The sequence below is a fragment of the Pantherophis guttatus genome, chromosome 6 (assembly GCF_059756535.1).
Source record: "Pantherophis guttatus breed Tessera chromosome 6, ASM5975653v1, whole genome shotgun sequence".
Classification (NCBI taxonomy): domain Eukaryota; kingdom Metazoa; phylum Chordata; class Lepidosauria; order Squamata; family Colubridae; genus Pantherophis; species Pantherophis guttatus.
Genome location: NC_142068.1, coordinates 31,170,203 through 31,183,601, shown reverse-complemented (window position 1 = coordinate 31,183,601; position 13,399 = coordinate 31,170,203). Strand labels below are relative to the sequence as shown.

The 13,399-nt window shown below is 37.9% G+C and overlaps 2 protein-coding genes across 4 annotated transcripts in view; one reads left to right on the top strand and one right to left on the bottom strand.

Annotated features, from left to right (window-relative positions):
* ATR (ATR checkpoint kinase) overlaps positions 1-13,399 on the bottom strand; it is a 119,915-nt gene that overhangs the window by 64,507 nt on the left and 42,009 nt on the right. The gene's annotated exons all lie outside the window — the stretch shown is intronic.
* PLS1 (plastin 1) overlaps positions 1-13,399 on the top strand; it is a 57,993-nt gene that overhangs the window by 9,133 nt on the left and 35,461 nt on the right. The window lies entirely within an intron of this gene.

Below are 13,399 nucleotides of genomic sequence, written 5' to 3'. Positions count from 1 at the left end.
ATTTTTTTGTTTTCAAATATTTCTAGGTTTCAGACATTTTTGGGCACCTACATTTGCCATTTCTGCTCACCTCCAACTTCTTTTACCATAAAAATAGTTTATTTTAAAAAATTTCTGAATTACATTATTTGTTATTGTTCAAGTACCTGAATAGTTTTGATCCATAAAAGTCTTTACTCTTGGACTTCATTGGCAGTCTTTACAACAAAAGGATTAATTACATGAAAATTATTTTCTGTGGTCTTTGTTTATTTTATAGCTGTTATGTCATTTTACCCTTAAACCCAATCAACTTCATTTAATATTTAATATGAATTTAATTTGATTATAATGTAAATTTTATTTGGAATGTAAACTTAAGGTTTGCTTTAGGAGCTAAAGATATTAAAATGTTTTCAAAGTATGTATTATATTATAAAACTTATTTAAAATAATGAAATTGTAATGTCCTGCAATACATAAATAAATCTGACTCATCTGGATGATTCAGTTTTCAGAAAGATTGAGCATTCAGGTACATACAATTCAGAGTCTTGGCTTATGTGTAGTTTTAATCTTGACCATTTTTATTATTTTCAAGTTCAGTTTTATGTCACATAATTCCAAAGTTATTCTTTTTCCCAAAAAACCCTAAATCTCTGAGAGAAGACGACTAGGAGCACGGTTTCATACATATCATTTATTCATAAGTAAGTCATATTTAATTCAAAGGAAGTTACTTCTGGCATGTAGAGTATATATTGAAATGTAGCATCATAAGAACATCTGCCCCTTGAGAACAAATATTCCATTACTGATTTCATATGTTATGCTGTTTTGTAATGGCATAGCATGTGATCCCAGTCCATTTAGCATAATATGAACCAGGTCAATACAGATGGTTCTCTTACAGGGATGAAGGAAAAAAGCTCAGGCCCAAACCGTGAAGTTTTGGGCTATAAATTGCTGTATAAAATATTCAGGAAGCACAAGGTTCTGGATTCCAGTTAGCAAAATTGTTCTGATATATTTTGATCCTTAAGGCAAAGGATAGTTCTTGATACCTCTATTTTACCTACAGAAGTATTTCAGACTGCTGGTTGAATCATATTTAATGCTGTCACTCAATGAAGAACCTCCTCACCCCCTGAAAGAAGTAGCTGCAGAGAAGGGATCACTCAGGAGTTGCTATTGTATCTCTCACCTATCTGCTCATGTATTCCAACAGCTACCTTGCCGCTCCTAATAGAGCAATCAGTCTTAAAGTCATATGCCACTGAAATGATACCTCAGCCTACTTACTTTGTCACATGTAAATCAGTGTAAACAAGTTTTGTCTAAGTTGAGTTTTGGATATGACAATGCATAGTCTTAAATTTCAAAATAGCTAGAATAACAAGATGCTTTTTTGTTAGCCAGAATGCTACAGCAATTTTTGTTCTGAACAAAGGAGTTTGAGAAATGAAGTTCATCTCTGCTTATAATATAGCACAATTGAAAACTCTGTAAGGAGGATGACGGATGCAGATAGCACATTTGGGAAGTTTTTAGATCACTAACATTGGCATAATTATAGGAACTTGCTGACTAATTAAATCCTTTAAAATGTTTCAGTCCAAAATCTGGCTCACTGCCATTCAGTTCATATTCTTAGTTAGACCCAATGTGTAATTTATATGCATAAGACAACCTCTTTCTGGATTTCCTTTACACGCTCTTCCCTGTCATTAGTAATTCTTTCTCTTTATCCTAAGTGACTTTACCAGAGTTCCTAGCATTTTGCTGCCAAATGCATTCTTCATCAGAATCATGTGGTTTAGAAGTGTAAGCCTGTAATTTTCCTAATAGCTTTCATTTACAAGCATGCTGGTAGCTTCAGGCTCTGTTAAGAGTCACAGATGTTCTTTTCTCCTCCCCCTGTGTATCTATTACTTTTTCTTCCCCACCATGATCTCTCTATGCATTTGCTGTGGCAGATTTTGATCACAGCCAGTCAATGCTTCTACTGTCTTTCTCTCCCAAAGTAGGTCAAGAGAGAAAAAGAAACATGAGGTCCAACATTCCCAAAAGTGCTGGGTATACAGTTTCTGCTGTTCTCTTTGTCTCTTTTAAGCTAGCAGGGGAATGGCACATCCTTTTGGGAAGAGAACAGCTCCCACTTTACAACAAAATGTGTAACATTTAGTGATAGCAAAACTGTTGAATTTGGCATTCGTCAAAAATGTTTTAGCTGTAAATGGTTAGGAATGGATGACTGGTTCCTAGAAACTTCAGAGGTTTTCTTTGGAAATGTATAACGAGCCTTTCTCTTAAAATCAGTTATAAAGATTTAAAAAATAATAACAGAAGCCCCTGAATTCCTAAATTACCCCATATAATATAATGCCATTTCTTTTACCGTGATTTATAAGTCCCATCCTTAGTATTATCTTTGACCTTTGAATCACAGTGAATGTCTGAAGAATTAGATAGTGTGCGCTTTTGTCATCCATCCAGAAGAGAGTGATATGACATTGGTATGAATAAAATGTTTATTCTGTAACATTGTAAGTATTGTCATAAATTAAGTGTGCTTAAAGTGTATTTGTTCATTACCTTACTTGGCTTTGCAATTAAACTATGTTTGCTAGCCCTAGAGCATGGGAAAGTCCTCTAAAATTAAAGCAGTCTAGAAATCTTATGAATAAAAAAAACACAGTTAAATCTATCATGGATAAAAATTTTCTGTCGTTTGCATCACACATCACTTTTGTCTTTGTCTGACAAATGTAATTCTATGAGTCTCTCCTATTGTTGTTCATCTTTTGGAGTGTTTGAAGAACTACCCAAAATTATGTTTTTTAAACAGGAATTCTTAACTCAAAAAAAGAAAGAGAGAGAGAAGCTTCTTTTAAAAAAAATTGGTGCCTGCCAGATTGTAGTAGTATAGCAACATATTCAGTATTTTGAAATAGTTAAGTCCTCATTGCACACTTAGATTCCCTAGGAACACTGTGGCAGGATCTGAAATGTTATTGGGCTAAAGCAATTGATCAAGGAGCAGTTAGTGAAAATTCTTACACAACAGTGTGAGAGATTGGTCACCAATTAGAACGGATATATAGTTGTTGTTGCAGCTAAAAGTTGTACAATTCAATACTGCATTTAAAAAGGCAATTACTTTGTACACGTGGACATTGCATGTTGGTTTATTTTATGTATGATATAAATTTAAAAAGCAGTGAATGTTGCTATTGCATTTTCAAGTCATGCTCCCTTTATATGACCCTTTCTTTTATGTACACTGAGAACATATGCACCAAGACAAATTCCTTGTGTGTCCAATCACACTTGTCCAATAAAAAAATTCTATTCTATTCTATTCTATTCTATTCTATTCTATTCTATTCTATTCTATTCTATTCTATTCTATATATCAGAATGGTATAATATAACTTTGTTATGCAAAAATTCAAAAAAGAATTTATAGAAAAACCTAAAAGAAAAACCTAAAAGGATTCAGTACTTTTTAACAGAACTCTAGGTATTAAGAATTATAAGTTCATGCTTAATTTGTAATTGTCTAACCAAGTTAAAAATTAGTATCAGTATTTGAAAGCTAATATTTAAAATTGTGAGTTCCGTTTCAATTTCAAACCTTTATTGTCAATGCACAACATGTGTACAATGAGATTGGCTGAACCTTTCTTAGTGCACCCCCTCAATACAATACATCTCAATAACTCACAGTGAAAGAAAGAAAATTCCTAATCCAGTAAATCATACTAACAAATACACAATCCTCTATACATATATGTGCATAACATTACATTGTAATGCACCAATATGAGCATGTTGCACGTTGCACCAGCCTTCAAGTCTATCATACTACATACTTAAGATGTTATGTGGCATTCAGAAGTCTTTCAGCCCACGGATTAATTTTAATTTATTCTTGGCTTTTAACAATAAGCTTCATATGGACTTAATGCTGCTTTAGAGATGCATACCTAGAGTGTACTGTACTGTGAAATTCATTAATCCCTTGTCAGACAGGCATGAACAATGTTATGTTGAATTAACTTCAGGAGTAACCAGTTCTTTGGTTTTGGCAGATGTCTGTGTGGCTGATTGGCTAATTGTTATGTCAGTCTTATGCTTTCTCTCCTTCAAGAGGAAAATTTCAAATTGCAATCAAAGTTTTAAAAATGAAAAAAATATTAAAACCCTGAAGTACGAAAATTAAATTGTTTTGTTGATGGAAAATCCAGTCTTGGTTGCTGTACATTTTTTTAGTAATCTAATAATCTTTTGAGCCATATAGAGTTTTGCCAAAATTAACAAATTAACCGAAGGATATATTCCTGTATAATTAATATTAGGAAAGGAAGTCTTTGAATTTTTTTAATAATATAAATAAGCCTTCAAATTATCACTAATTCTCATCATTTGAGGGTACAAATTTGCTTGTTAATATAGAGTATTTGCACATTTGTATTAATTACAATTTTATTAGCTTCTGAAGAATAATTATAGTAGCCAATTAGCCTCCACTTATTGCAAGACTAAAGGGTGTTGATGATTAAAAGTTTCTAGTTCACAATGAAATGAAATGTTAATTTTTACTGATTTCTGGCAGAAATCATAGACAAAATTGAATAATTCTTTAAATTTTGTGGTTACATGAATATTGGAGAAAAACATTATTCTTGATATATTATTTTTGTATGGTTACGGGATTATTTTAAATGGAATGAACAATTTTTACTCCAACTTTTTTCCCAGCACTCATAGTAGCCTACAATTACCGTAGCAAAAGTAAGAGTAATTGACACAACTAAAATGAAGGAAACATTGTAAAAAAAATTTCTGTATACATCATTCTTAGAAGTTTAAACTGACTCTTCTTCAAAAGAAGTGAAAAAAGCATATTATGCAGTTTTGTAATCAATACTGATTAAGGAATAATTTACTATTAAAATCTATGTATCAAGAAGATTTCTATATTTAACCAAGCAAATTAAAAAAAGGAAAGCCTGATAATGCTTAATGCTATGTTCATAATCATAACTGTGTCATGTGATCACTTTTCGTTTCATGCTAGTGTATAATATATAATATAACCTGCTTAGTTTTGACCTAGCCTTATAGTAATGTAGTTTTGACCTAGGCTTATAGTAATGTTCTGGAGAAACTTTAAAAGTTTCTGCAGAACATTACTATTCATTAATACTTTTATTTTCATATAATCCACTTTTAATGCCAGTCCTGCTGGTTCTAGGATGTTATTGCTTTAATAGCCAAATTAACAATGCAGGTAACTGTTAAATCACAGCAGAATCGAAAGCCAGACCAAATTTTACACATAAGTTTCTGATATTGAATAAATCATCACAGAAAGCTGGATAGTAACAATCAGTCCAAATAAGGACTCAGTATTTCAAGTAATACTGTTTATTAGTTAACATATCTTGTTATCTTATCCAAGACTTAATCATATTTGATGCTACTTTTCAAAATCAATCAAGGTCATTAAGGTGTACATAAAGGAAACACACACACACACACGCACACAAAGCTTTAGCATCTTAGCAATAACACTTAAATACCACTTCATAGCACTCTCTAGCCAGTTTACATAGTCAGCATATTGCCCTGAACAATTTGGCTCCTCATTTTATTGACCTCGAAAGAATGGAAGGATGAGTCAATCTTGAACCAATCAGGATCGAACTCCTGGCAGTAGGTAGAGTTAGCCTACAGTACTGCATTCTAACCACTGAACCACCACGGCTTTTAAAATTTTATAAAATGATATTTTTTTGCATCAAAACCAACAAAGAAATTTCAGGTGCCTTAACAATTTGATTATGGCATATGCTTTTATAGGCCAGTCTATGTCATCAGATATATGCTATGTGGAGATAGAAGCACAGATAATTGGATAATTTGGTTATATGTGGACTTCTAATTAGATTGAAGAGCAATAAAATTCAAAAAGTTGGATTGTGAAAGTGACTGAATAATCAGATTTACAAGATATAAGTAAAAACAAATGTAGCTATTATATCTATATGGAGTGTTTTTATTTTCTGTATTTTAGTTTCATGAAGCTGTCACCCAGAAATACAGAAAAATATCTTGCATTTTTAAAATGAAATGAAAGCAAATGAGTTTTATTAACTATAGGTGAAATGAGTGCCTATATTTTAATCTTGCACTTAAATAAAATTAGTGGTATTTACATTTAGAAATAAGTAAATTTTCTACCCATATTTTATTTGATTTATTTCCTCTGTTTGCATGACATACTTAACTGGGTCATGGGGAGGGAAGTGTGATACACAGACTCTAAAACCTAGCCAATTAATCCAGAGGAAGTTAGATATAATCCCAAACACACCAGGTAATCCGTATTATTTGCTGTAACAAGCTGCAAGGTAATGAATTGATTGGGGGAAGGGATTGCTCGGTCATTTCTGACATGCAAACAGGGCTATTAATTCCAATTTATAAATCATGCCAATTTTTTCCAGTAAAGAATGTTATGCTTTCAATGATACACTGATAATACCATTGATAAGTTCTGTTCTTTGCCTATGACACAGTGGGTGTGATCAGAATTCCAGTCATCTTGTACCCTAGGTGGGATTAGTGGGGGAAAAAAGAGTGTCATTCTTCTTTTTCTACCGCCACAAAGCATCATCTACAATAAGAGCAACCCTGCAAAATGGCACTGATTTAAGAACTTATCTTTTTTTTAAAAAAAATTTAATCCTTCCTCAAACAGTTAGGCAAAAATAATGGAATCTTCCTTAGCTCTGCATAGTGGCACTGACCCTGATCAGGGCATATGGATTTTTAATTGGAGGGAGGGAGGGCAGCATAAAAGAAAAAGAAAAAGTGGCAGGAAGTGCAATATGCTGGTCAGTTCCCAGGAAGCAGGTTGGCCTTCTCCACGGACCATGTGGGTCCATTAAAGTTTGTTTCACAGCTCTGAAACACCACCCCCGGTTTACCAGGCAGGAGAGACCTCCTTAAGGTGGGGACCAAGTATCATAGTAGCAGGAATCCCCGGACCACCGGCGTGTAGATTTCCATCATTTCGAACCACCGACGTGCAAGTCATCCTTCTGTTACACTACGGTGCTCCTTTGGATCCCCGGGCATACTTTTTGACCTAGGACTTGAACCTGAGACTCTTGGTTCCTAATCTGAGTCATGGAGTCACAGAGAAGAATTTGCAATCTGCCCGTGCTCCCCTGGGTTTTAGAGCCCTCCCACCATCTAAGGTTGTTTGTCGTTTCGTCGCCTCAGCTCTACCAGGGCAGGCTAGCTAAGGCAGCTCAGAGTGGAAAGAAGCAATGTCCAGAACAACCGTAAACTCGGATAATCCTTAATCTATGGACAAGCTCAATTGTGGTTTACTGAAGAATGAGTCAGTAATTTTAGGACTGGAAATACTACTAATTAAGCTGAAGGTAGACGCAGAGAAACCCACTAAGTTTATCAGGATTCTTTTCAGTGAGAATTCTTTCTGGGAAAATTCTCAGCCAAATTGACTTTTAATCTTCACTTTCCATGCCGCCAATAAAATAGCTATCCTGGACTAGAGGTTTTCTTTAGAAAGAACTAGGACTTATTCCCGTGTAAATGTTTTTTTAAATAGAGCCAAGTTGTGGCTCCTTAGACTGTCCTAACGGAGAGGAAAGTTGGACCTCAACCAGGAGGAGTATTGGAAGAAAAAACCGGAGGTTTCCGTGAAATACACTGGGCCTCCCAAGGCAAGATGGCGGAATGGCCGTCAACTTTGGGAAATGATCGGACGGGGCTAAGGCTCAGCGACTGGAGGGTACCCGGCTGTTTCCTGGGATACCTCAATATGTGGCTCTTCACAAGCCATTGGTAGAGTCCCTAGAGCACTCCCAGACTTGCTTCAGTTTCATCCGACATCTTCTGAAGCTTAGACCATTCTTTACTGTTGTTTGATATATTAATTTTATCTTGGGAGGGTGCGTGTGTCTGTATGTGTGAGTGGGTTTGGGATAGTTTGAAATTTAAATTATAAGAATGGAAGGAGTAGGTTTGGAATGGCTGGAACTAGGGAGAATGAGGGAGCCGGGGGCAGGGAGTGGAGTCCCCTCTGCTGAGTGTGCAAGCAGAAGCAGATGGAGGCTTAGATATGACCCCCGGTTCGATATGAATGGGGTACCTGGCCTGCCGGGGAGGTGGGGGGTTGCTGACGTGGGGAAGGGGATCTCTGGGGGGGATGGAGAGCTGGAACATTGCGGTTATGACTGGAAGAGGTAGATATGGCGGGAATTGCTGCTCTCGAGGAACTAGGATTCGCTGCCTCAAAGCGATTACTTGTTCCGGACCCTTTGGTTTTGGTTCACTGGGCTCACCTCGTATACCTGGTGACTTGGGATGTCAGGGCAGGCTGCTGCTGTTTAATGCCAGGTCTGTTGTTAACAAGGCTCCCCTCATTCGGAACTTAATCCTGGAGGAGGGGGCTGACCTGGCATGTATAACTGAGACATGGCTGGGCCAGGAGGGGTGTGTGCCCCTCTCAGAGATGTGCCCAGACGGGTTTCAGATATTGTATCAGCCACGACTCCAGGGAAGGGGTGGAGGAGTGGCAGCTATTGTCTGGAAGAGTCTTTGTCCTTGCAGGATCCCTGCCCCGGAGATTGTTAGGTGTGAGTCTCTCCTCTTGAAGTTGGAGTCATGAGTTCAGTTGGGCTTGTTGTTGACGTACCTACCTCCCAGTTGTGTGACAACAGCCCTGCCTGTGCTACTAGAGGCAACAGCCGGGTTGGTGGTAGAGTTCCTCAGGCTTATGATACTGGGGGACTTCAATCTGCCGTCACTTGGCGAATCCTCAGATGTGGCTCAGGAGTTCATGGCTTCCATGACAACCATGGACCTGACCCAAGTAATTCAGGGTCCGACCCATGAGGGGGGACACATGCTCGACCTGGTATTTCTCTCAGGGCAGTGGAGACAGGATCTGGAAGTAAGTGGTATAGAGGTTTTTCCCTTGTCATGGTCAGATCATTTCCTGTTGAGGTTGGACTTTAAGATGCCACTCCTCCATCGCAGGGAGGCGGAGCCAATTAAGTGGTTCCACCCCAGACACCTAATGGACCCTGAAGGGTTTCAGAAGGAGCTTGGGGAGATACCTGACTCCCTTGTCCACAGTCCGGCCGAGACCCTAGTCTCGGCTCGTCACCCAGCCTCCTCCTCTCCTCCAGTGCTGTGAGTGGCGAGACCCGGCTGGGGCTCGACACCTAGTGGCTGCCTGGAATAGGGTGGTGTCTGGGGCATTGGACCGGATTGTGCCTTTGCGGCCTCTCAATGGCAGTGGATCCAGGAAAGCTCCCTGGTTTACCGAGGAGCTCCAGGAGATGAAACACCAGAAGAGATGTCTAGAGCGACGCTGGAGGACCAGTAAATCCAAATCTGACCGAACACTCTTGAGAGCCTTTATTAGGACTTACTTAGTGGCGATACAGGCGGCAAAATATTCACATTTTTCCGCACTTATTGCATCTGCTGATTCTCGCCCAGCTGCCCTATTTAGGGTAACTCGCTCCCTCCTTAATGCAGGGGGAGCGGAGGAGCCCTTGCAGGGTAGAGCGGAGGAGTTTGTGCAGTTTCTGTCGGATAAAGTCGCTCAGATTTGGATGGACCTGGACTCTGATTGGGCAATACCGACCGAGATGATGGGGGCAGGTCTTAGTCCTATTGTGTGGGAGGAGTTTGAGCCAGTGACTCCTGAGGAAGTGGACAAGGCTGTAGGTGCGATGAGTTCCTCCACTTGTTTGTTGGACCTGTGCTGCTACTGGCTGGTTTCGGCCAGCAGGGAGGTGACACGAGGCTGGCTCCAGGCTTTAGTTAATGCGTCCTTGAGGGAGGGGTCCTTCCCGCAACCATTAAAGGAAGCGGTCGTAAGGCCTCTCCTCAAGAAGCCTTCCCTGGACCCAACAGAATTAAAGAACTTTCGGCCAGTCTCCAACCTACCCTTTGTGGGAAAGGTTGTAGAGAAAGTGGTGGCACTTCAGCTCCTGCGGTCATTGGATGAAACGGATTATCTGGACCCTTTTCAGTCTGGTTTCAGGCCTGGCTACAGCATGGAAACTGCCTTGGTCACACTGATGGATGATTTCTGGCGAGCCCGAGATGGGGGTCACTCCTCTATCTTGGTGCTACTTGACCTCTCAGCAGCTTTCGATACCATTGACCATGGTATCCTTCTGAGACGACTAAGGGAGTTGGGACTGGGAGGCACCATGTTGTGGTGGTTCTCCTCCTATCTCTCTGGTCGGTCACAGTCGGTGTTGGTAGGAGGACAGAGGTCGACCCCTAGGCCCCTCGTTTGCGGGGGGCCCTCAGATTGCCATGAAAGAAATAAATCTGTATTGCCTCAAAACTGAGAATTTAAAAATAGCAAAGAATAGAAATATATATATACAAATAGGAGATATTATTAGTGGTGGAATTGCTAACATCTGCAACTCTTTTATATACATTAAACCTTCTGAAATTACTACATGGACTTACAGTGCTATACAATACTTTCAAGTCACTGTTAGTTATATCAAAATGTGTTCATTTACAGCAGGTGATATTACTATGAATGTAAGTATGACAGCTAAATAGTTAAATTGAAAATTCTATGTTATGTATTTAATGTTTTATTATTATTGTTATTTGTCATTTGATGTAATTTCTGTTCTTGGCTCATTGGATATACTAACATTCCCTCCCCTCCAAATGTATTCTTAGCACACATAACATGCAATTTGTAACCAGAGATAATTTTAATCCAAACAACAGAAACAAATGTAATTGCACAAATCCAATTTATTGTTTTATTTATTGAATCTTTATTGGATTGTGATCTTTTGACAGTTATAACATAATATAGGTTAAGATCAAATTAGTGAAGAAGTAAATGAAATTATCTTGATAAATTATAAAGTGTTATAAAGTACATTCTGCAGAAGCAAAATATAAAAGTGAGATTTCTTGGTTTTGCTCTGAAACGGAGGTGGGAAATATTTTTCATATACATCTGTATTTATGTATATAAAGAATGAGTGGAAACAATTGACATTCCTTACAATACATTTGACAATTTACATTTATTATATAACATGATATCCTATTTTATATAGTTCTCAGTTTCGTATCAATTCAATTAATACTCAATTCAATTAATAAATATACAATTAATACTTTGCACAGGTTCGCCTGGTGCACCAATTGTGTCCCTACTTGGATCGGAAGGCTCTCCTCACGGTCACTCATGCCCTTGTCACCTCACGGTTAGATTGTTGCAACGCGCTCTACATGGGGCTACCCTTGAAAAGTGTTCGGAGACTACAGTTGGTCCAGAACGCAGGCACGCGAGCTATCGTGGGTGCACCTAGGTACACCCACATTACACCAATTCTCCACGAACTGCACTGGCTCCCTATTGGTCTCCGGTCACAATTCAAGATGTTGGTTATTACCTTTAAAGCCCTACATGGCTCAGGGCCAGAGTATCTTTGAGACCGCCTTCTACTGCATAACTCCCAATGACCGGTAAGATCCCACAGAGTTGGTCTCCTCTGGGTCCCGTCAGCTAAACAATGCCGGCTGGCGGGCCTGCAGGGGAAGGCCTTCTCTGTGGCTGCCCCAGCTCTCTGGAACCAGTTACCTCCTGAGGTCCGGACCATCCCCACCCTATTGGCCTTCCGAAAAGCGGTGAAGACCTGGCTTTTCCGGCAGGCCTGGGGCCGTTGATCTCGCTCTTGCGATCCGGCGAGATCCGGCCATGAATGAGTTTTAATGTTTTTAATGTTTTTAATTCTTAAATGTTTTTTATAATGATTTTAAATGCATTGTGAGCTGCCCTGAGTCTTCGGAGAGGGGCGGCATACAAATTTGAATGAATGAATGAATGAATGAATGAATGAATGAATGAATGAATGAATGAATGAATGAATGAATAATAAATAAATAAATACTCACCACTAGTAAGTGATGTAAGTACAGTAAGTACATAAATAATATTTTATAAACATAACATATCACAGTCTCATTTTACACACACACACACACACACACGAATATACCATTATGGCCATTAATAAAATAACTTAAAATCTAAAACATCTGTCCTATGAAATTTATTTTAATCTTATCCCTACCAGCTAAAACAGAGGTTCTACCAGTAAAAGTGATATCCCTTTCTAGTAGCTAGAGATACCTCCAAGGAATTTAGTAATTGCCTTCTATAGTTTGCCCTCATTTTATAGAAACTTCCTCAAGAAATTATAACCATTCAATTAAATATATTTCTACCATATATTCTTCTTCTATCCTTATAAGAAGAAATAGAACACTATTATTTTTCCCCACTACAAGGTCAGAGGTATTTCTAATAGAAGATCATAGAGTATCTACCAGCTAAAATTATTGATACCATACCATTTACCCCTTTTACAGTATCTGGCACAATTAAGGAAATACATGCTGCTACTGGTTAATTTATTTATAGAATATATATGACTGCCTGTCTTACATACTGTAATCCTAAATGACTTACAATAAAAATCAATAGTAAAACAATCATACTTCTAAAAGGATGCATCTTCTGTCCAGTATTTTCTCTAAATTTACAATGAGAAAAATTCATACTCCTATTTTTTTCATCAAATCTCTCGCCAAAATCATTTTAAGGAAAAACAGGTAATTCTTAAATATTCATAATAATTGAGAGAAAATTTGGAATTGACCTAGGTGTAATAATTGCTAAACTTTTATATTTTATTTTACTAAAAGTTGTAAATCAAAACTGTGAGATTCTTTTTTAAAATATACTGCTGTAGTTTTCTGCACCAAATTATATAAATTTGAGTTTTTATAACCTGTCCCAATTTGAAAGGAACCTGGATAGTGAACAACCAAGATAAATTACAAATAACAATATAATCAAATAGGTTAGAAAAAGAGCATCAGAAATTCTGATTTAAAAAATTGTATTTTTAATCAGCTCAGGTCAAAGGTTCATTGGAAAAATAATTATTGATTTGCTTTTAACATTCATGGAGGTAGAGGACAGGCAACTTTCTGCAGAAAGTTCCATAAAGTGGAGTTTGCTATTGAGAAGACATACCATCTATATATACCATGTAACTTGCAAGGAGGGGGAGCCCTTCTGTAATTGACTAAACTAAGTTGGGAGGCAGAATGTATTCTACAAAGGTCAATGTAAAACCTGTTGTTGCATCCTGCAGGGTTTCAAAGGCAACAATAAGTACTTTGAATTTCAGCTGGAAGCTTCTGGTAGCCAATGCATAATGTAGATATTATTCTGAGTGGTGGGGTTTTCCCACCAGAAATCTTGCTTTTGCATCTTTGTGCAGTGATCAAGTTATCTCCGGGGTAG